Source organism: Petromyzon marinus, chromosome 8 (assembly GCF_048934315.1).
Source record: "Petromyzon marinus isolate PM22_M1 ecotype Great Lakes invasive population chromosome 8, UKy_Petmar_22M1.pri1.0, whole genome shotgun sequence".
NCBI classification, from domain to species: domain Eukaryota; kingdom Metazoa; phylum Chordata; class Hyperoartia; order Petromyzontiformes; family Petromyzontidae; genus Petromyzon; species Petromyzon marinus.
In genome coordinates, this window is record NC_133674.1 from 17,995,487 (window position 1) to 18,017,651 (window position 22,165).

Consider the following 22,165-nt stretch of genomic DNA (forward strand, 5'->3'; position numbering starts at 1 on the left):
AAACATGACTATTATTGCAGCATTCTTCCGTCATTTTCTCAGTATTGTATCTTCAAGTCAGTCCTCAGGAGAAGACGCTCATTAAATAGCAGTTGGAAACGGCCAGTGTAGTTCATTTCACTTCTAAAGCCTTGAATTATTTTGCATCCTAACTCGGGCCCTCCCGAAACCACACGTATAAAAAGGGAAGGACAAACCCTCAGATGCACATTTATTACTGCAGAGACCTATGCACTATAATTTACAAAAACAAGCTCATTTGTTTTAATATGGCCACAGCATATTATGCAACTTTCCTAGCCCAGCTATGACATATGAATTGCATGGGTAGTGGAATACCCGCTGGAACTAATTACAACGTTGTTACCAATTTTCATCCTGACTGATGGGGTGCTCGGAGTGGGATGTAATAGTTTAATTCTGTGTGGCATTCCAAAAGTGTACTTTAGCCACACACGCACGAGTACCTCTGCTTGCAGTCTAATGTGCCCACCTGTTTGGAATATGTTCTTCAATTATTATATAAATTACTACATTTGTATTTGAATAAATTGTTCCAGAAAAAAAAGCCTTCCAGGCAAAACCTTTCTGCTCAGCTTAATTGATGCGATTCTTACAGTGGCGGTGGTGGCCCATGAGGGATGGGGGGGGAGCTAAGCAGAACATTATTTTTTAGGAGAGTCCCCTCCTTTGAATCTATACAAAAAAGACCCCTAGTGAGATGACAAGAGATATATACACAAGAGATAGAGATGCAGTGAGATGTGAGGAGGTGCAGACAAGATAGAGATAAGAGTCATAAATTAATTAGATGTTCAGTTACTGGCACATTATCTTTATTACATGTGCCTAATATTTAATGCATCCCTATTATGTTCATGAATTCAGCTCGCATTGAACTTCTAGAGGCTCTAGGCATTGGCTTCACTTGCTTATGCCCTAAGTGTCACCGCTGGCTGTTAAGGTCCAACTATGGGGAAAGTGAAATAGATTGCTCAGTTAAGAACTGCCCCTGTCACCTTTTATTGTCTTTGTGGGTTATATCTTGGTGCATTTGCCCATGACATTTTTTGTGTGTGTGGATAATGGCTTAATTTTGCGAAGGGTGCTGTGGAATATATAACAGTGGCAGGTGAGATATCACTGGACAGGGATGGGTCACGCAGCAAAAGCTTCAACATGTTGCCAAGGTGCAAGTCTTGCACCCTTTTGCCAGACATTCTCACTATAGTTTTTAAGTCGTGAAATATAAACAGCTGCATTGTCAATGGTGACTCATTTAACAGTGTGCATATAACGTCCACCTCTTTATTTGTAAAATTGCTGTTGATTTAGTCTTGTATGAAGCCATAAAACATGCGTCATGGCCTTCCTTCAAGTATTTCGTTCTATTTATCTTTTCTGTACAGTATATCAAATAGACTATACACATAGAAATACCTGAGAGATGTAACATCTACAGAATGTATTTTACATAGATATTCATTTAAAAATAAAGCTTCGCATAATTTTAGTGTTTTAATGGCAAATTTGGAAGAGATAAAAAAACAATGCTGTTTTAAGACAAACTGTATGGGTCTCCTTCGCCAAGTGTGATATAAACTATTTAGCTGAGCGAGAAGATTCCATTACCATGGCTATATTTGTGATCAAGCACAATTCATTGTTGTCAAGCATACAGAATAATTATGATTATGTCAGTGTTATTTTATTATTACTTTAGATTCCAAACACCGATTAACTTTCTAATACTCTAGGCATGGTCATCTCTGCGGAGAGTGATAACATTACATATACAACTTCACAGGATAATTATAAAATAAATCACTCCATACCATTTTGTCGTCTTGTATAAGCTGATTAATACTGTTTTGTTAAAATTGCACTCTGCTAAAAGTGGTACACCTGCAAGAATTGTAATTAATTATTTCTGTGTAAATTATTGATATTAACGTCGGTGAAGAATGGCAGAAAACGCAAGCATCATAAATGTACAATGTGAAGTCGAGGTAAATAAGCATTGAGCTGTCAAGCAAAAACTATTTCTGCCACAAACACATCAGAAAAAGTGTGCGATATAGCTATGTAACTACTTTTAAAAATACACCAATATCAATGTTTCTCAAACAAACCTAAACGTGCAAGTATAACACGGTTTAGAAAAAAAACACATCTAGTCTAAATTACCAGGCTTTGACTATCTCACGATTAAGCAAAACTGGGTCAACAATAAGTGCCTTTAGCATGACAAGAAATGCAAAAGCCCGAATTACTTCTGTACCTGAAATGAAAACATTTGACTGTCGTGTGCACGAATGTATGCAACGCATTTTTGTAGAAATATTCAATCGAGTTTAATGGCGTTAAGACCGTGGTAAACATGTGAATTGAGAGTGGGTAGGGGTCGGTGTGGGTGGATGGGTGTGGGTGGGCGGTTGGGGGTGGTGTGGGTGGGTGGGTGGTTGGGGGTGGGTGTGGTGTGGGTGAGTATGGGTGGGTGTATGTGGATGGGTGTTGGTGTGGGTGGGTGGATGGATGTGCGTGGGTGGGTGTGGGTGGGTGGATGGATGTGGGTGGGTGTGGATGCGTGGATGGATGTGGGTAGGTGTGGATGCGTGGGAGTGGGTGTAGATGGGTGGGGGTGTGGGTGGGTGTGGGTGGTTGGGGGTGGGTGTGGTGTGGGTGGGTTTGGGAGGGTATGGGTGAGTATGGGTGGGTGTATGTGGGTGGGTGTTGGTGTGGGTGGGTGTGGGTGGATGGATGTGCGTGGGTGTGGGTGGGTGGGCGGTTGGGGGTGGGGGTGGTGTGGGTGGGTGTGGGAGGGTACGGGTGAGTATGGGTGGGTGTATGTGGGTGGGTGTTGGTGTGGGTGGGTGTGGGTGGATGGATGTGCGTGGGTGGGTGTGGGTGGGTGGATGGATGTGGGTGGGTGTGCATGCGTGGGAGTGGGTATGGATGGGTGGGGGTGTGGGTGGGTGTGGGTGGTTGGGGGTGGGTGTGGTGTGGGTGGGTTTGGGTGGGTGTGGGTGAGTATGGGTGGGTGTATGTGGGTGGGTGTTGGTGTGGGTGGGTGTGCGTGGGTGGGTGTGCGTGGGTGGGTGTGGGTGGGTGGATGGATGTGGGTGGGTGTGGATGCGTGGGAGTGGGTGTGGATGGGTGGGGGTGTGGGTGGGTGTGGGTGGTTGGGGGTGGGTGTGGTGTGGGTGGGTTTGGGTGGGTGTGGGTGAGTATGGGTGGGTGTATGTGGGTGGGTGTTGGTGTGGGTGGGTGGATGGATGTGCGTGGGTGGGTGTGGGTGGGTGGATGGATGTGGGTGGGTGTGGATGCGTGGATGGATGTGGGTGGGTGTGGATGCGTGGGAGTGGGTGTAGATGGGTGGGGGTGTGGGTGGGTGTGGGTGGTTGGGGGTGGGTGTGGTGTGGGTGGGTTTGGGAGGGTATGGGTGAGTATGGGTGGGTGTATGTGGGTGGGTGTTGGTGTGGGTGGGTGTGGGTGGATGGATGTGCGTGGGTGTGGGTGGGTGGGCGGTTGGGGGTGGGGGTGGTGTGGGTGGGTGTGGGAGGGTACGGGTGAGTATGGGTGGGTGTATGTGGGTGGGTGTTGGTGTGGGTGGGTGTGGGTGGATGGATGTGCGTGGGTGGGTGTGGGTGGGTGGATGGATGTGGGTGGGTGTGCATGCGTGGGAGTGGGTATGGATGGGTGGGGGTGTGGGTGGGTGTGGGTGGTTGGGGGTGGGTGTGGTGTGGGTGGGTTTGGGTGGGTGTGGGTGAGTATGGGTGGGTGTATGTGGGTGGGTGTTGGTGTGGGTGGGTGTGCGTGGGTGGGTGTGCGTGGGTGGGTGTGGGTGGGTGGATGGATGTGGGTGGGTGTGGATGCGTGGGAGTGGGTGTGGATGGGTGGGGGTGTGGGTGGGTGTGGGTGGTTGGGGGTGGGTGTGGTGTGGGTGGGTTTGGGTGGGTGTGGGTGAGTATGGGTGGGTGTATGTGGGTGGGTGTGGGTGGAAGGATGTTCTTGGGTGGGTGTGCGTGGGTGGGTGTGCGTGGGTGGGTGTGGGTGGGTGGATGTGGGTGGGGGTGAATTGGTGGGGGTGTGGATGGGTGGGGGTGTAGGTTGGTGTATGTGTGTGCTGGTGGGTGTGGGTGGTTGGGTTAGGATGGGATTCACCAGGACCGGTTTAGATATCACTCGCATTATTATGTTAGCCCTGGCCGGGAATCAAAATCAGGTCGCCCAGTTCATAAAGCAATGCACCCAACACTACAGCACTGCATTTTTTAATTGTTTTATTATTTTATTCTCATTCTACGTGACTTTACCGAAAGAACCAAAGAAGACTACAGCACTGCTACCCCCATAGATACATACATACAATAAAACATGCAGATATTAGCAAACCATAATTTTACTCTGGAGCGTCTATTCAAGAATAATGATAGATTTGAAGCTTTCGTGACTGCAAGGATTCATACTCTTTTTTTGTACAGCCATTTCCTTTTCTCAGTGGTTGTATATCAAACTTCAGCTACCTTATAATTGAACAGCCGTTTTGCACCCGCTTTCAAAATCCCCCCCGACCCCCCACGCAGCATCAGACGTTTTGCACCCGCTTTCAAAATCTCCCCGACCCCCCACGCGGCATAACAACAGGTGGGGTTTTTACCCACTCTCGTGCAGTGCGAAGTGGTTGTTACCCGCAGCAGCCTATCAAAAGGCTGCTTAACACAGCCCTCCCACCCACCCACGCCCCCTTACTGACTCCTCCCCCCTCCCTTAACCTGTATATAATCCCGGTTGTCTCTGAACTGTGCTCCTGACACAGATATTCTGCGTTGACTTTTCCACCTGAAGACGGAGGCTTGTGTTGCCTCCGAAACGTCGTGATTTAATTATTTTATTTTATTTTGTTTTATTTTATCTACGTGACTTTACCGAATAAAACCAAAGAGTAGTAATAATGATAGAGTGGGAATTCAAGGAATTGAGCTCATCCAAGAAATACGTCCGCCAGGAAGGCGGAGTGATGAAACCGGTCCATACGCAGGTGCCTGGTGGATTGTTGTGCCACAGGATCACGAGAAGTGGGCAGGAGCTTGGGGAGCCCTTTACACGGCAGTGGATTGACCATGGCTGCTGATGATAATTAATTTTAATGATGAATTATGCTGTCATGCTGGATCGAGGCATCTTTATTATTTTGCCTTTGGCATTGTAAAGCTGCACGCCATCTAAATTCCCTTATTTTTCCTTGATTTAATTATTACTCTTTCCCTTTGGTCATACCTTTACGTGACATGTACTGACTCTGCTTTTCTCAACAGGCAATTTTATATCTCTGCTCTGCAATCTGTGTTTTCCAATTTTCTTTTCCATTCTCTTCAATGTATTTCAAACATGTACTGCATCCATTCATATATTATGCACGAACACTGTACTGCACATACACGCTTACATACCAACACTGCAATGGCCTTGGATATTTATATGAAAATGATTAATTTATATCCATGCATATATTTAGCCACTTGTGAATTATGTAAGGAAATGCTATCAAGGAAAGTTTGCAGTTAACATGTTTTCAATTCATTGTCCTCTGGATATGAAAATCTCCTTTAAATCGTATATGTTCTTCATCATCAGCTATGATCGACCCACTGCTGAATGAAGGCCTCCACAAGCCACTGTCATCTGTCATGATCCTGTGAAGAAAATAATCCACCCAACACCCTGCACACAAGCTGATTTCATCACTCCATCTCCATAGTAGTTAAGCTCTGGGACATGTATCATCACCTGGTTGCTACTCCATCATCACTCTTGACTATCAGCCATCATCCATTCTCGCGACGTGTACTTCGCAAGCACAATGCAATTCCCAGCATGCATTAGATGCTGCGTGAATCCAAATTGCTCTGCATTGCTCTGCATTGTTTTTCACAACAAAGCATACCGTATGACACATTTCCTTACCACGCAAAGAGGTTGATTTGGCACAGCCAACCCGAAAAGAATGTTCCTTGTCAAAATCAATTAAATCTAATACCACCTCTCGATTCTTTATCATAAACACAGCTCTCACCTAAATAATCTGAGAATACAATCTTCTAGCACTGTGCATCATGAAATGCTCATGAAGAACTAACCAACATTTTACTTTGCAATAGACCAGGAGCAGTACTTTTGTGCATCATAATCCCATTTCAAAAATGCAATTTAGTAGCCTTGAACTTCCTATCTGGCCAGCATGGATCAATATTTAATAACGAGGTGAAGCCCCTTGCATACATTATACATATGTCATAATTGCTCATTTTGATTCTCCAGGATGTGATGAATATTGCAAAAGTAATACTTGCAGGGCCTCTTCAATGACACAAAAGGCCACATTAGGCCAACGACTTGATACATTTTCAAATTTTCTCTACAAGCATCAAAATACATGTTTTTTGTTCCAAATACAAATATTTAGTTACACACGGACCTATAACTATGCAATAATATATATGACTTTGAACATTAGTAACTACTGCAAAGTAACCAAAATAATGTACTTTATACATAATTAGTGCCTTCACCAGAGCTCGACAGAGACCCTCTATGGGGTATTTGGCCTACTCTTCCATGCCGGCCAGACGTCTTGCAAGAGATGGAAGCACCCACGCTTTTACGCATCCTGGCGGTGCGTTAGATATTACCAAATAAATATATTGTTTGTAAATTCTGAAGTATAATTGGTCAAAGCAGGCTATTTATCAAGTGTTAAAATATGTTATCTTTATGTGTATACATACACAAGCTTCAAAATACATATATGTGTACATATATATAAAATAAGGTGTTATTATTCACGTACTGTATACATTTTTTTTCTTAGTTTAGATGCTGAAATATATTTGGTGTCACTGACAAAAGGGTCTGTGGGATGGAAGCTTTTATTAATTTATCTAAATCATATATGAGGGCTAGGGTCCTGCTATGACTTCAAATATCAATGATATTGCCGAAACTTACGAAGCATACTAAAGTCAAACATAAAAGGGTAGCTTGATCACACATAGGAGATGAATTTAAAATTTTGACTTAAAACTTTCGTGACTGCAGGAATTAATATTCGTGGTTCTTTCGCTAAAGTCACGTAGATAGAAAACAAAAATCAAAACTAAAAGCAAAAAACGCACGACGTTTCGATCGCAACACAAGCGTTCTTCTTCAGGTGGAAGACCGCTTGTGTGGTGGGTTTTTTTTTGCTTTTAATTTAGATTTTTGTTTTCTATCTATGCGACTTTATCGAAAGAACCAAGGAGATGAATTTACTTTAAACTCTGAGGTCAGATAAGTGTAATGTGTGTTTCGTTTGTTTTTGTTCATCGCTAAGAAGGAAAAACAATTTTTGTATTATTTTTGTTTTGTTGCGGTTGCACCCGAGTCAAGAGCCGCATGGCTCACAGGGTTATACCTAATAAATGAAACTGAAAATCTTCCAACAAAAAAAACACGAATTAAAAAGAAATCATTTTCAACAACCTTTCTATCGATCCTATTGCAATAAAGCTCAAGATATGTGAGTTTCCATTCAAGGATTTAATTGAGCATGGAAATATCCCTTATCTTATGAAATGAAGATAAATAAAAACCATGGGAGGGTGGCGGAGGGGGGAAATTACAATTGTATGAAATGTCACATCGTGAAACTTTAAATGAACCTATATCAGAATCTGTATTTATACTGAAGGAATCCGATAAACTATAAAGCTCTTTTTTTTACAAATGTCCAGTAGGGGCGGGTCAGTAAGTTACAACAACAAACAATTGAAAGATACGACATGAGCTCAAAGTATAGGAAAAGTAAGCAAATCACAGAAAAATGACAAAAACATTTTTACAATAAAAGCTCACATTATATCCCTTGAGAATAATAAAAAGCATGGACGAATACCAACGAGCAATCTGGTATCATTGTCCTCCAATTAGGTTTCTTGCAGAACACTAAGTAAAGACAATAACACAATGGGTACGTACAGCATCGCTACTTAGTATAATTCCACAATTAGCTGCCCGCAGAGGTCCTCATCCTGTCTGGACCTTTAACTCCCAGTTTTAATTTGAAACCCAACAATTGGCTTTTGTTTTTTTGCAGGAACACACACACACACACCCGTCGTCAATTAGTCAAGAGGGCTATTCTTCCTTCCTGTCTCACCTTCACCAAATACAATTACGGTAAGTTTGCACGTGCCCATTAACGACGCTGCCATAAACCCCGATGTGGACCGTACAGCAGTGTCAAGCCATGCTTCTCTGCTTTTGTAAAATTCATGCACTGCGTTTTTACTATTGGCTTAAAAGCTTTTTGACACATTATTTATTAATTTTCGACAACAATTTTTTTACGAATCATTTTATAGCTGCCCTAATCATAAAGTTGTACGTACAATAGCTGTAATGTACTGACTGTGCGTCGTTTTATTTATTACGCTCTAAGTTAAATGGCTTGACATCCTGATCTGGATAATTCAGTGTAGAAAGTGCATGGGAGCAATTCCTATTTATGTACATAGGTTAGGGTAATTGAGTTTCAACAGCTGCACCATACACCGGCTTAGCATTTAGTTATTTTAATGTTTGCACTTATACCAGCTGCGGTTATATACGACGTAAGATGTGAGCCTCACCTCAAATATATCAAACACCGTCTGTAAACTAATTTTCCTTAATCCAGAAAATAATTTGCAAATCCTATGAAAACTCATTCTTTTTTAACAGCTTAATTACACATTTTTAAACCGAAAGTAAAAAATGGCTGAAATGCACACTCACTAGTCACAATATGCAGTGATTTTCTTAATATGCCTGCATGATCGTATTTCTTATTTTGATTTCACAACAAATAATATGTTTAAATCTCATCACAATCAGTAATCAGGTATAAATAATTGTTTGCAGACTATACCCTCAGGGAACTACCAAGGGATGCTTTAATAACAAGGAAGAGTCAAGTGTCTTTATCCTTAAAATTATAATGGACCATTCTCATTTTCACTGGCGCTCCTGAGCCAATGGTGAAAATGTTGGCAAGTGCAAATTAACGAAAGATATAATTGTGGAAAAACGTATATGTCCAGAATAAACACCTCATTCGACACCCAAACATAGCACCTCTGACATTGACAATCCTCAAAGTCAGTCGTGGAACCATCAACCTCATCGGAACATCAACAGGAACGTCAACACAAACATCAACGCACATTTACTTCATGTATAGAACATTAAAGACAAGTCACAGAGAGACTCTAGCTATGCAACCCGGACTATGTACTATATAGGAAACCCACAGAGACACATTGAGATTCATAGACTCGGAGAGATAAATCGAGACCCATAGAGATACATTAAAGGGCAAGCCACAGTAGTGCATTTGTGGCCCATGCAACACAACCCACGGTTCGTATAGTAAATCACTGTAGTAGTAAAACTACATAAACTCTCTCCTGAAGCCCTCTCGTAGCTAATAGACCAGAATCTTGGCATTTACCTCCTGGACGTATTGATGCATACAAGAATTGCAAAAGTATACAATACATACCATATACATGTACTTTTTAACATATATAAACTTTTTCCGTATTTTTGTCATAAACAATGGACTTCGATTCCATATCTCTGGATAAAATAAATTAACGTTTTACAATGGAACAAATTATACGTACGAAAGAAAAATGCTCCCAAGAACAGCTCTATAATCTGACGTTATTACTTTCAAATAGATTTACAGCAATTGTCTTAAAAAAAAAAATTTGAAGGACTGGTAGTTTTGTGCTACATCATGATGTGTGTGCTCCAAATATGTTCTCTTCGTTTATGACAAATTTCAAAATGAAATGTCAGAATATGATGTTTGCAATTTTGAATAGGCAAAACGCGATCCCAGAAGCATGCAACAATGAATATGAAATGTTACTTTCACAATACATACTTGAATAGATCAAAACGTAGTAACCCTCTGTCTCTGCATAAATACAACATAATAAATTTTGAAATCATCAGATCCATAATAGCGCATAATCATGAAAAAAAACTATTACTCTTCGAAATCAATGACTCTATCGATTATCGGCTCGATTACTCAACGAACTAGATAACAGGATAATTCACCTCTGTTGCCACGCGTGCCGCTGGACAGTCGGTGATGGGCAGGACATGGTGGCATCATCAGTACGAGAAGCAGCTTCACATTAAACGTGGCTTGTAGGGGGTTTCCTGCCTTCGAGAGGGAGGATGTGGGGGAGTGGTCCCCATTTTTCTAAGGGATCAGAGTCATTGACCGCAAAAAAAATAGTTGATAATAATTAGTAACCTATTAATCACCTTGTCCCACGAATTGTCCCAGGTCTAATAGTTTCATGAACTGAGCAGGACACCATTGCAGCTTGCTTGGTTAAAATATGGCCGTATTAATTTAAGCTTTATAGAGCTTTACATTGAACATGAGAGATTATTAATTATTAAGGGATGCAAACATATATCATTATGGTTGAAGGAGGCACAGGAGTGAAGAGTGTACCAATGAGATTAAATGAGACTGGTCATACATGTTGAAATAAAAATATGGGAAACGTTAGCTTAATAAGAGTATTAACCAAAAACATGTTAAGGGAAATAGGTTATTCAAAAGTCAGACAAAGACAAGGGCTCTAACAGTTTATTCTTTCCCTTGGTAGACGGATGTCTAGCAAACCAACCATCAATCTGCTGGTAATGTTTCAGCACAAACTGCTTGCTTATTATTCTTGAATATACCATTAGGTTAAAAATAAATTCTGATGGGAGTATGAAAATAAATTGAGCACATTCTGTGTCGTTTTTTTGTTACCGACAGCACTGCAGCAGTTCCAAAATGGCACATAATAGATGTGCTTGCTCATTAACTGCCAACCTTCCAATTCACGATGTCAGCCTGCAGAGCATATTGCTATTTTCTCTCCCCTCCAAACTGCTACAGAGCCTGCCATATTATTTGCATTCGTTTTGCAAACGAAACGCTATGATCCATACAAATATGCCCACAGTGTTTATGTTTTTAAATATGGTGGCTTCGAATGAAAATGTATTACATTAATAAATCCATTTACGAATTAATTATGCTTTTTTGTTGTTGTAAAAAAGCAATTGATTTAATACTGAATTATAGCTGTAGTTAATAAGCTATTCAGCAAAACCAAGTTTTTGCTCTTGTCTTACAAAAGTATATTTAACGGCGTCTTTATTTAACAAGAACAATTATATGTCTACAATGAAGCCGATATACAGTTTCATTGTGTTTTATGTTGAAATGTGAACAAACGCATGCTTGAGGACGAACTATTGCTTGGAGTGGACGGTTCATAATGCACAAAAGCAGTGATGTATGTGCTCATCTAGGGCATATTCCCCAAAGCAAAGTTGGTGAAAATGTTGGCAAACATCAGAAATCAGGTCTTCCACAAAGATTATTTCATTTACAGCACAAGGTCCTTCCTGCGTGGATACTGCGGCATTGCAATTAATTTCACGAGAGCGTGGCTTTATCCCAGGACATAATACTGTAAAACATACAAAAACTCCACACGAAAGCATGGCCTTTGAATTATAACTGGAGGAAACTTTAACATTGATTTCGGCGATCATTGCTCTCTCTCTCTTTGCCCGTGCTTATTATAGTAAACAGGAATTCATGAGCTTTGGTGTGTTGTCTGCAGAAATAATAACATCATCTTCTTCAGCTATGGATGAGCGTTTACTCGAAAAGTTGGGCTTCAAATATTGTGAGATTCCTCTGTACACATGACCTTTGGAACAATACAGATGCAATATAACCACAGAAGAAGACACGACATACAAAAGTGCAGCGATATGTCAATAATGCAATATTAACATTCGTGAAAAGTTAACAAATACCATATACTAAGAACGAATCAATTCATTCCCCAAAGAATCTCCTAGCATGTGGCGTGGAAAGTCAGACATCGTGCCAGAGATGGCACAATCCACAAACATGTCGGAGAGCGGTGCAGCACAACCGCGAAAACCCTATGCAGTAATAAGGAAGCATAACAACTGTAATAATGTGACTCACAAAAATAAAGAGCTTTGATGCGTACATCATTACGGCTCTTTTTGTATTCAAATATTTGAAAGCAATGAAGGACAGACTCTCATTTAGAACGTCACCTCCAATTAGCCCGGTAGGCTAAGTACGGTGCGAAAGATGTTACACATACGCACATGCGTTGATGCATTTATATTTATTTGCACTTTTTCAGAGGGCAGCTACAATGCTCTGAAACCTTTAAATGTGAAGCTTTGCTCCCCCCCCCTCCCACCCTGCAAAATCACGCATGGCACAGCAGGTGCCAACACAGCCCTCCAGATTCGCCGCAGTAAGTAAGAGGCAGTGATCTCCGGTCTCCGTGCCATCCCAGAAAAGTCGAAAGCGGTGGTGGTGGTGGGGTGGGGGGGATACCCACGTTTTGCGCAAGTGGAACACATCCATTGATACCCATTCTCGTTGCTGAGTAGGCCTCTCTGCTACAAGAGCTCGACACGTTGTCGCTATTGCCGATGGGAGTTAACCGACGTTCATCTTCGCTGCAGGATGTTACAATGCGTTAACCTCAATGCTACAAAAAAGGTGTCTATATACTGTGTGTGTGTATATATACTCTATGTAAATGTATGGCCCTTTTAAAAATACACTATTAATTATTTTTAGTTTACCAGATAAGGGCCAATGAGCTATGTAGCTTTTTTCAGAAGCGACCTGGCCACAAATGATAGCTCAACGAAGTGGCTTGTCATCATGACGTGGAAATTTATATCAGCCAAATACTCGTGCTCTAAATGTGGAGGGAAAAACCCGGAGGACCCAGAGAAAAATCCACGTGACCACGGGGAGAACACGCAAACTCCAAATATACAGCAGGCGTCAGGGTCGGGATCGAACCCACAGCCACCTGTATATTAGGGGAGGGAGTTAACATCTCCTCGCCACCGTGGTGCCCCCCCATGCCACTGCCCATGCCAGTTCAGCGTGGATTGGTTGAAGCAATGGGCGGCTTTATTCGATGTATATCCACTGCCAAGCAGTACAAATGGGCACACCACAGTTCATCTTTCGGCAGGTCGCGTGCGGCGGGGTAAAGCGTGGGCACTCCCACCTCTTGCAGGACGCCTTGCCAGCGTGGAAGAAAACGCAGGAAGCATACAAGCGGACACATAGAAGTAGAGAGCAACAATGTAGGTTGCTGCCCTGCCCTCGGCTGCCCATCGCGTAGCTCCGCCGTAGCCAAGAACAACTTGTTGTGTAAACAATACATATATAAACAGACACTATGTCGCCTTGAAAGGAGACAATTGACATGCATTCGCTAATTATTATTTTGAGTCATGAATATTATGATTTTGTGTCCAACGAGGACCCCATAGCATAAGAGGAGGAAAGGGGTCCTTGCCTGTAAAATCGGCAGTTCATCAGCGTTGATTGAAGCAAGCCTGACTCTACTGATGAGACAGCGTGTGTCAAAACCATTACAGAATTTGCTTGTCTGCTGAATGTATGCACTGCCAAAAGACTGTGTAGCTAACGGGTTGCATAAGAAATATGTTAAGGATTTATTTTCTATTTATTTTGCTGTGCATCATGGTTACCCATTTATATCCTATCCAGGTTCAAACCGTGCTTAGGTTCCCTGATCTAGAGAAAATGAATGCATTCAGAGTGATACGATAGTAGGCTTATATTCTGTATATGTGCACAGAATAGTAATCCACATTTCATCCAGGACTGGAATGTTTGCTATTTTTCATTTGTCTGTTTCATTTCCATAGATAATTTCACTGTTCAGCCATTTGTTTATTGAAAATTCTATAATCTTGTTATCCTTTTGTGTTTTAAGGTGGTAAAAACAAGTAAATTGTTTATACTATGCATTCACTAACAAACCACGCATTCATAAATAAAACTTTGTATGGTTACCGAGCTCATCAATAGATTATCATGCTCGTAGCAAAGCAGCAAATCAAACGTAACATTATCTGAATTCTGCTGACATACAAAAAAACTAAATTATAAATTTGTGAGTTGATCCAGCATTCCCCAAAGGAGGCCATGCGGTCGGGCATTCAAGAAAAGAAATATCATCCATTTTCTAGATCAACGGGAAGAAATCGACAAGGTTTTCCCTCTGCCTCATCGACCTAGAAAACAGACATTAATTTACAATCTGCTGATTTCACCTTTTTCCCCTCCACTGGCCAACTCTCTTATTCTATCATGCAATCACTAAGGAGCTAGTGAGGCGTGGACATTTCCCAGCATGGAATTCCAGGTTGCCTACAGAAGTGGCACTATCACGGAATAAACTGGGGATTTCATTAGTCTTCCGAAAATATACGCGAATGATGTAAAAATACCAATCGCTGACGTTTTAAAGTGCTATCTTAAACTCATCCTTTACTTTGATCTTACATGAAACATCTCGTTTTATTATCGAAATGTACCGTGAGGGCATGGTTTTTGCATGAAAAAAAATTATCGTTTCAAGTAATATTTCAAAATATTCTTACTTATACAATCACAGTATGTTTATTTTCCAAATTAAAATAGTGAAAATAGTTTGACTTAAAATCGTATTCAAATCAACTTTAATTCAATGAAATGGAAGACCGTTATATTTATTGCAGCTAATGTTACAGATTGAATTATAAATGTAATAAGCCTATGGGATTTTAATTTTACTATTAAAATACTCTGAGAAAAGGACCTTGGCAAAATTTAAATTGGATTACCCTAAAGGATCATGTCTACTTCAAGTCCCATTCATATTTCCCTCAATCCCTTCTTTAATTTTAAGCGTGCAATGTTAACTTGAGGTTTGCATGAGGGACTTCCCCATTGATCAATCTTTCCATGAATGTTTGCTGGGAATTCTTACTCCCATATATGCTCGGAATATTATGTAAATCACATCTGCTTGAAAATTAATCCAATATAAGCATCACAGTTTGCATGCCAATAACGCATTATTATTATTAAAACTCATTTGCATAATCTTGGTGGTTATATGTAGACTCAAAGTCAGAATTAAACATTTAAAAAAGGTTTATTAAGTTGCAATTTACAAATAAATGCACAGATTGAGAGGTACTTTATCATCCACATGTTATGGAGAGACAAAATATTTTCTTACTTTATGGACAACAATCTTGTGAGGCATTATAACTAACGACCATGCCGAAGAATGAACATTAAAGTTGTCACAAGAAAGTTTCTCTCTTATTATTTCTCAACAGAAATAAAATGGGGGAAAAGAACATTGATAATCTCTAAATATCCCAGACTTTGATTACATTTTAAATCTCTTTTTTTAATAGGCTTGTTATAAACAAAAGTTAATTTATTTGCACATAACTGCAAAATAACCTGCAAATTAATTACAGCTTGTCATTAAATATATCTGCCCAGTTTTTTTTATAGTTTTAGTCATTAAGAATTTTACAGGAATTGCAAAACGCGTATACGCTGAAAACGGAATCATTTAGAAACGTACCACGTGATTGCTACAGTTTATGGATCGAGATGGCAGCATGGGAAATCCTGAACCTTAATACATTATTTTTCCATTCTTATTCTCAATTGTTATTAAACACCCTTGTTCCGATTCTCGTGGAACTAATACCGTTAACATATAATTACGTTTCTACTCCAATCTATGAAGGTCGCACAATTTGCTCTTAAGATCACTGTCACTCAAACGTTTGTACTGGTTTGTTGTCTGAGATTGCGCGTGGCCACAACAAACACCCCGTAATTTTGTACCAGCATTACATTGTTCCAGCAGAGTAAATTTCGTCTGGGGACATGGTGTTCCTGATGCAAATAAGAAATTAAAGTACTAGCATGTCCTGGGAGAGTGCCTGTGTATCATCTACAAGGACTATCCTACCCAACAGAGAGGAATCGTTGCTCTGTACGTTTCCAAAACGATTAACTCATACAACCTAAAACAGAGAAACGTCAGCTTAGCCGCCTTTATAAAAAGCACTGCTTCAATTAAAAGAGGACTTATATGTTACCCTATCCAGTATCCTGTCCTTTGCCCACCCGCTCTGACCAGGATGTTGAAGTATGGTCAAAAACAACCTCCATAGCTAACACGACGTGGATTGACAAACGGACATCAACTAGGATCGTTGTTACAATTAAAATCCAGTCCAGTGATGGCACACGCTATGAAAGGTCTCCGTACATGCACTTTATAGATGACAGATCTTTGCATCGGTGATGTGCAACTGCTTCAACAGCTATGAAGAGCACCTGCGTCAGGTGGTCTGATGATGACTCAGCCAAAATAGGCATCCTTGAGGAGCCGCAGAAGGCAGTCCAATCATTTGGTGCTCACAGTATCCGCTCAAGGGAGCTCAGGAGAGCTCCAAGAGAGTCCCCTCTAGTTTGTACTTTGGTCTACTCTTCCACGCTCGCCAGTCGTCTCGGAAGAGGTGGGAGTATCCGCACTTACGCCACCAAACGTGACCTAATCCACGAACCGTACCGAGTGGATAGAGGCAGGGTGACTTAAGGAGGTTGCCTGTCATTTCAACTGCCATCCCAAAAGTAGGCCACGCAGGGTAAAATGATGAAAATGAAATGTGAACTTTTATTTGTAATTCTCACGAATATATTTTGTCATCTTTACTTTTATTTAATTCAATGTGCTTGATGTAATGAAGGCAGCCACCACCCGCTTGTAATGTGTATAACATTACGTATTTTTCATGGGATGCAATAAACAATTTCCACGCAATTTCCATCGTATCGCTTTCATCTTTGAAGTCTAACTTACATTTGTGCGACTGTGCTTTCATCAACTATCTATTCTTGGGTATTTGTAGAGTAAGGCAGCCCTTATTATTGCGACGCTTGCTTACCCAGGAAAGCCTCACCGAGTCTCATGACTCGTATTCAGGAGGGTGCTGCCATGTAGTAAGTGGGCAATGATTGCCATGCATTTTACAACGGAGTAAATTGTCGATTAACCTTCAAATATGCCAAAAACACAATTGCCTCCTCTCGAGAGTGACGTCAGCGATCTTTAACGCCCCACCGTGAAGCGTACGGCACGTATTTTAATGACCTCCACCCCCCTCCGCAGTTTGAACCAGGCCGGCCGCTGGACTTGAACCGCAAAACCTCTGCAACAAGCGGCAAACGAGCCTACCGCGAGGCCTTACCACACCGCCCGATTTGCTTCTCCGAATGCATAGTTTTGCGAACGGTTGTTAAAAATAGCAATGTTTAAATCGGGTAGGGCAACAGCATATGTTTTATATGTAATTCTACGGTCTCAGACCCTTGATGTTCGCGCGCGTTCTGGCGCGCTGCATACAAAACAGGTGAGGAGGCCACTATTGGGCAGATGAATGACTGCCTGGGACCCGAGTGTGCAAAATTAGGCAACCTGTCCACGCATTACTCTGAACAGCTCTTTACCAATCTAATTGCAACTGTCTGCCATCTGGTCGCATGGCCTGTGCAAGCTTTTAATAACCCATCTCACCAGAACGATAATCAATCTCTGTGACTCCCGTATTAACTTGCAATGTATTACTTACACCTCAGTCCCAGAGACAATCAGACACCACATTCACTCTAATGGAATACTGGGGAGCTCCTGGACTGATAATACATGGTGAAAATGACGGCAATGACTGCCATTAGTTTGCACCCAAAGATTGTTATTAAAAAAAAAGTTTTTTTTAATATATATTCCAATGACAACACCTCCAGTGCTCGAACAATAGCGACTACAGCGATCCTCGGTACTGAATCGTCTCACAAGGAATGTCCAGAGGGGAAGTTTGAGTTGTTAATGCCAATGCAGCATCACACGGACAGGCTGCTCTGTAAGCCCTAGACAAATTCTATTATTCCAGATTACTAAAGGATACACTTTAAAACAACTATGCTACACTACATCAGTACACCAGTCTATAAACCTAAGTGGTCATCGCCGTAAGCAAGCCATAACATTGGTAGAAGATATATATTGTGAACCAATGAGCCAATAGCCTAGTATTGGTACTGACGTTAATAATAATAATAATGACTTCCTCTTAAGAGTCTGCTGTTGCCGCTCTTACAGTTTGCAAATTTAGTTTTGCGTTTTATTGCAAATGCTGAGCAGCGCAAGCATAACGGAAGTTCTACAATGCAAAGCGACCAGCAACTAAGAGCACAAATGGGAGTAGGACAGCAAATAACAAGCGTGTTTAGTTGAATTGAGCAAGGCAGTCGAAACTTGGGAAAAGAGAGGATGGGAAGCAATTCCAAAATTCCAAAGGGGCGCCACGGTGGCGAGATGAAAACTACCTCGCCTGGTATACAGGAAGTCGTGAGTTCAATCCCAACCCAGACGCCTGTACACTTGGAGTGGTGCGTGTTCTCCCCGTGGTCGTGTGGATTTTCCTCCGGGTCCTGCGGTATTTCCCTCCACATTTAGAAACACACGTAATCACACGTACAATCATTACAGCCCTTTGTCAATCTGCTGTTGAATGAAGGCCGCCCCACATATTCTCAATCGTGGGGTTTGTTTGACCATACTTCACCACGCTGGTCAGTGCAGGTTGACCCAAGGTGTGGAGGTCAGGTGCCGCGGTGGCGAGATGTTAACTCCCTCGCCTGATATACAGGAGTTCGTGGGTTCGATCCTGACCCTGACGCCTGCTGTATATTTGGCGTTTGCTTGTTCTCCAAATAGTTGTGTGGATTTTTCTACGGATCTTCCAGTTTTTCTCTACACATTTAGAATAAACACGCGTTTAGAGAATTTGGCTGCTATAAATTTGCACGTGACAAAGCCACTTCGTTGGGCTATCATTTGTGGCCAGGTCGCTTCTGAAAAGAGCTACATAGCTCAGTGGGCCTTATGTACCTGGGTAAATAAAAAAATAGTTTCGTTTTAAATCGAACATCGCGAGAAATGTGCCCTGCGACAGAGTAGATGAGCGCAATGTGAACGAGGAGAGAGCCACTCGAGTAAAACGAGTCCTTGACATTGGCGGAGCCATCAAGGCGTGAAGTTAATGAGAGCAATGACCATGGTAGCGGCAATGAAATTGCGACAAGGAAGCGACTGAATGGCGAGAGAGCGATTGGAGTGAATCAGTGAGCACTGGGGCATTGATCAGCCACACTGCTTTACGTTGGATTCTACCGAGCAGAGTCAGGGAGGGACGGCACTAGGGTGATGCACCAAATCCAGGTGAATTTGTGCTTTGGGCTGCTGTAGTAACTGCAGAGGAGATTTTTGCAAGGAAAATGATATGAAACGTCTTCGATATCTCTTTCACCCGATTAGTATGTAGCCGTTCCATGACACGCCCGAGAAAACGATCATGACAAGCGGATTGACGGATGCATGGTGGATAAGATCAACGTTGTTGAATGTGATAGGGAGGAACCATGCTATTGGCAATCTTGTGTAATGCAAGCATCGACTGAATGCCGTTTTAGTTGAAAGTGACCAGGTGCTTGTCACTCCTGCTTTTGGATTGCATTTAAGTCAGACGCTGGCAAGGCAGTCGTTTTACGAAAGCCTCCATTTTGTTAGGGGATTTCACTGCACAAATGTTACGCTACAACACGCTATGCACATGCAAAGAGACGCAGTTGTTACGCGTGCGAGATTATATCCATGAGCACTAATGCGACACTCGATAATTGCGCTCGGATTCAGCCTAACGTCATTTAATTTTTTAAATAAAATTCTCCCGATCGAAGATGTTTCATTGGTGATCTTTCCCCCTCAAAAAAACTATAACGCATTTGCAAGCTCAGTGGCAGGTTTAGTGGCGATTTGTTTCAGGGTTTGCCAAATTTCGTAAAAATGGTGAAGTGTTCTCGGAAATTCGGATGTACGGACTTAATATTTCCCCAGGCATAACAATAAGTAGCCTTTCAGCTCCCCACATAATGAAGTGAACTATAGCAATACCACACCATAAGCATGGATATTAGCCTTAACAAGCCAACGTCTAGGAGGAGGCAATAATGAACTAATACATATTGTGCCGCACATATAGCTTGTTAAAACTAGTACTGCAGTAAAGTCCTAATGGGGGTCATGTAACCAGAATGCACGATTGAAAGAAGACAAAGAAAAAAACACACGCAGATGAAACCTGCAGGAACTCTACGTGCAAAAGGCGAACAGATTTGTATTGGGGGGGGGGGGGGCGGGGGTGAACGGTGGGTGGGGGGGGCAAGCATCATGGTACGCAGATTACATCTATTGATGGTTGCACAGCGGGTGATGCTGATGAACCACTGAATTACATGCTTGCATGAACACATGTGCGCGCGTAACGCATGACACATGGGCGTGAGCACGCACGCCCCCTGCACATGCGCATCCATGCCTAGCGAGACCCCACTCACAACACACATCGGTGTGCACTGATACACACGAGTCACACACGCGCACAGGTGCACTGGCATATAATGGTTCAATAAGTTTACAATTACGCCCGGGTGCGTGTGCATGCAAACGTCTCCGCGTGCCACACAAACAACCGCGTACACATAAAGCGCACCTGCTGTGCAAGTATACAACGCGGACACATGGACGCTATGCACACATGGCAAGCATGGGCAGGCGAGTAGCACATCTGTTGTGGCTGGCTTTGAAAGAACACTAGGGTTGTGTATTGTATTCCAGAGCAAAGTACGGATTGCATATTCGTGCATAACTGTGAAAACGGTTATGCGTGTTAAACAGAGGATTCTTTGATGGGCACGTTTTTTTTTCTGCGTTCATGCATACAAGTCCATTTGTGAAGTTCAAGTGGCCAGCACAGAATAAAAAAAAAGTTAACGCTGTTTTTGCACACGTACAACCAATGTACACACGCACGCACACATACGATGTATATGACTTTTGATAACAAAATGTCACCGATGTGCTCTTACGTAAACAGAATGTGCACGGTGAGCAACACCGGCATTTTCATCTCATTTTTTTGTAAGCACTGCGCAATTTATATTCCACGTTGTTAATCGCAATAATATTTTCCTTGCCGAGGCAATATCAACTTAGCGTCAACTCTCACGGAGGATATGCATCACAATAAAATTGGCTGGATAATAAGACCTACTGTTGAAGCACACTCAGCAGGAAAAAAGGCTTTCCTTCCCTTGGCCACTAGTTATTTCACTCCTCGTAAATTTTGTCAATAATGGCTCACCAAAGATGGAGTTGGAGTAAGAAGGAATGAGAGAGGAGGAAGTAGAGAGGATTGATTTTCCGCAGAGGCAGGCACACATGACCATGGGCCAGTATTGATGAAACCAAGGGGAATTTGACAGGCTGAGATATCAGAAATTTAAAGGCAATAGTCGGTGGCCTAAAGCCATTTAATCTGGCCTTACAGCAGTTCTTGCCAGTCTCATACCTCATCTGCTTTGCCCCAACCCACGGTGATCCTGCAAGTCGGAGCCAGTCCCCTTCAGAAGCCTCCAAAAGCCACAGCTGAAACTAGGCAGCACCAGGGTTATGCCATCAAATGCAAACTGTGAGAATTACCTGCAGCGAGGTGAGTAAATGTTGAAATAAACAAATGTTTAAATGTTATTTTTGCGTGCAAAGGTGATAATGCATCTCAATGGGGCACTAATGTCAGCAGCGGTATATCTGATACAAATTGCACTTTGTTATGGAAAAAAACCGTAGTTTCTACGTAGTATAATCGTGTTGACGATAATGATTTGCATTTATTTACCACTTACATTATTTATCATTTCAAAGTGGTGTAGAAAGCGCAGGATAACACAACATGAAAAGGGGACAACATCAGGGAAAGAGACACCACAACCATAACTTCCCAAAAAGCGGTGCTTATTTTATTGAATTATAATGGATAAGAATTGAGTTCACCTTCAACAACCATGATTGCAACCGGTGACTTTTTATTTATTTAAAGTGAGACTCAATGCAACATTGCCATGGTGTCAAATGAAGGACATGTTGTCAGAAACAACAGCATCACATTGGTGATGTAAAAGTAACATATATAATATGTTATCATATTTGATATTTCATTTGCATCATTTTCAAACCTCTACATATGTATTGTA

The 22,165-nt window shown here is 41.9% G+C and overlaps 1 protein-coding gene across 7 annotated transcripts in view; it reads right to left on the minus strand.

Annotated features, from left to right (window-relative positions):
- Positions 1 to 22,165, minus strand: part of LOC116940375 (pro-neuregulin-1, membrane-bound isoform-like) — a 492,066-nt gene that overhangs the window by 146,181 nt on the left and 323,720 nt on the right. The window lies entirely within an intron of this gene.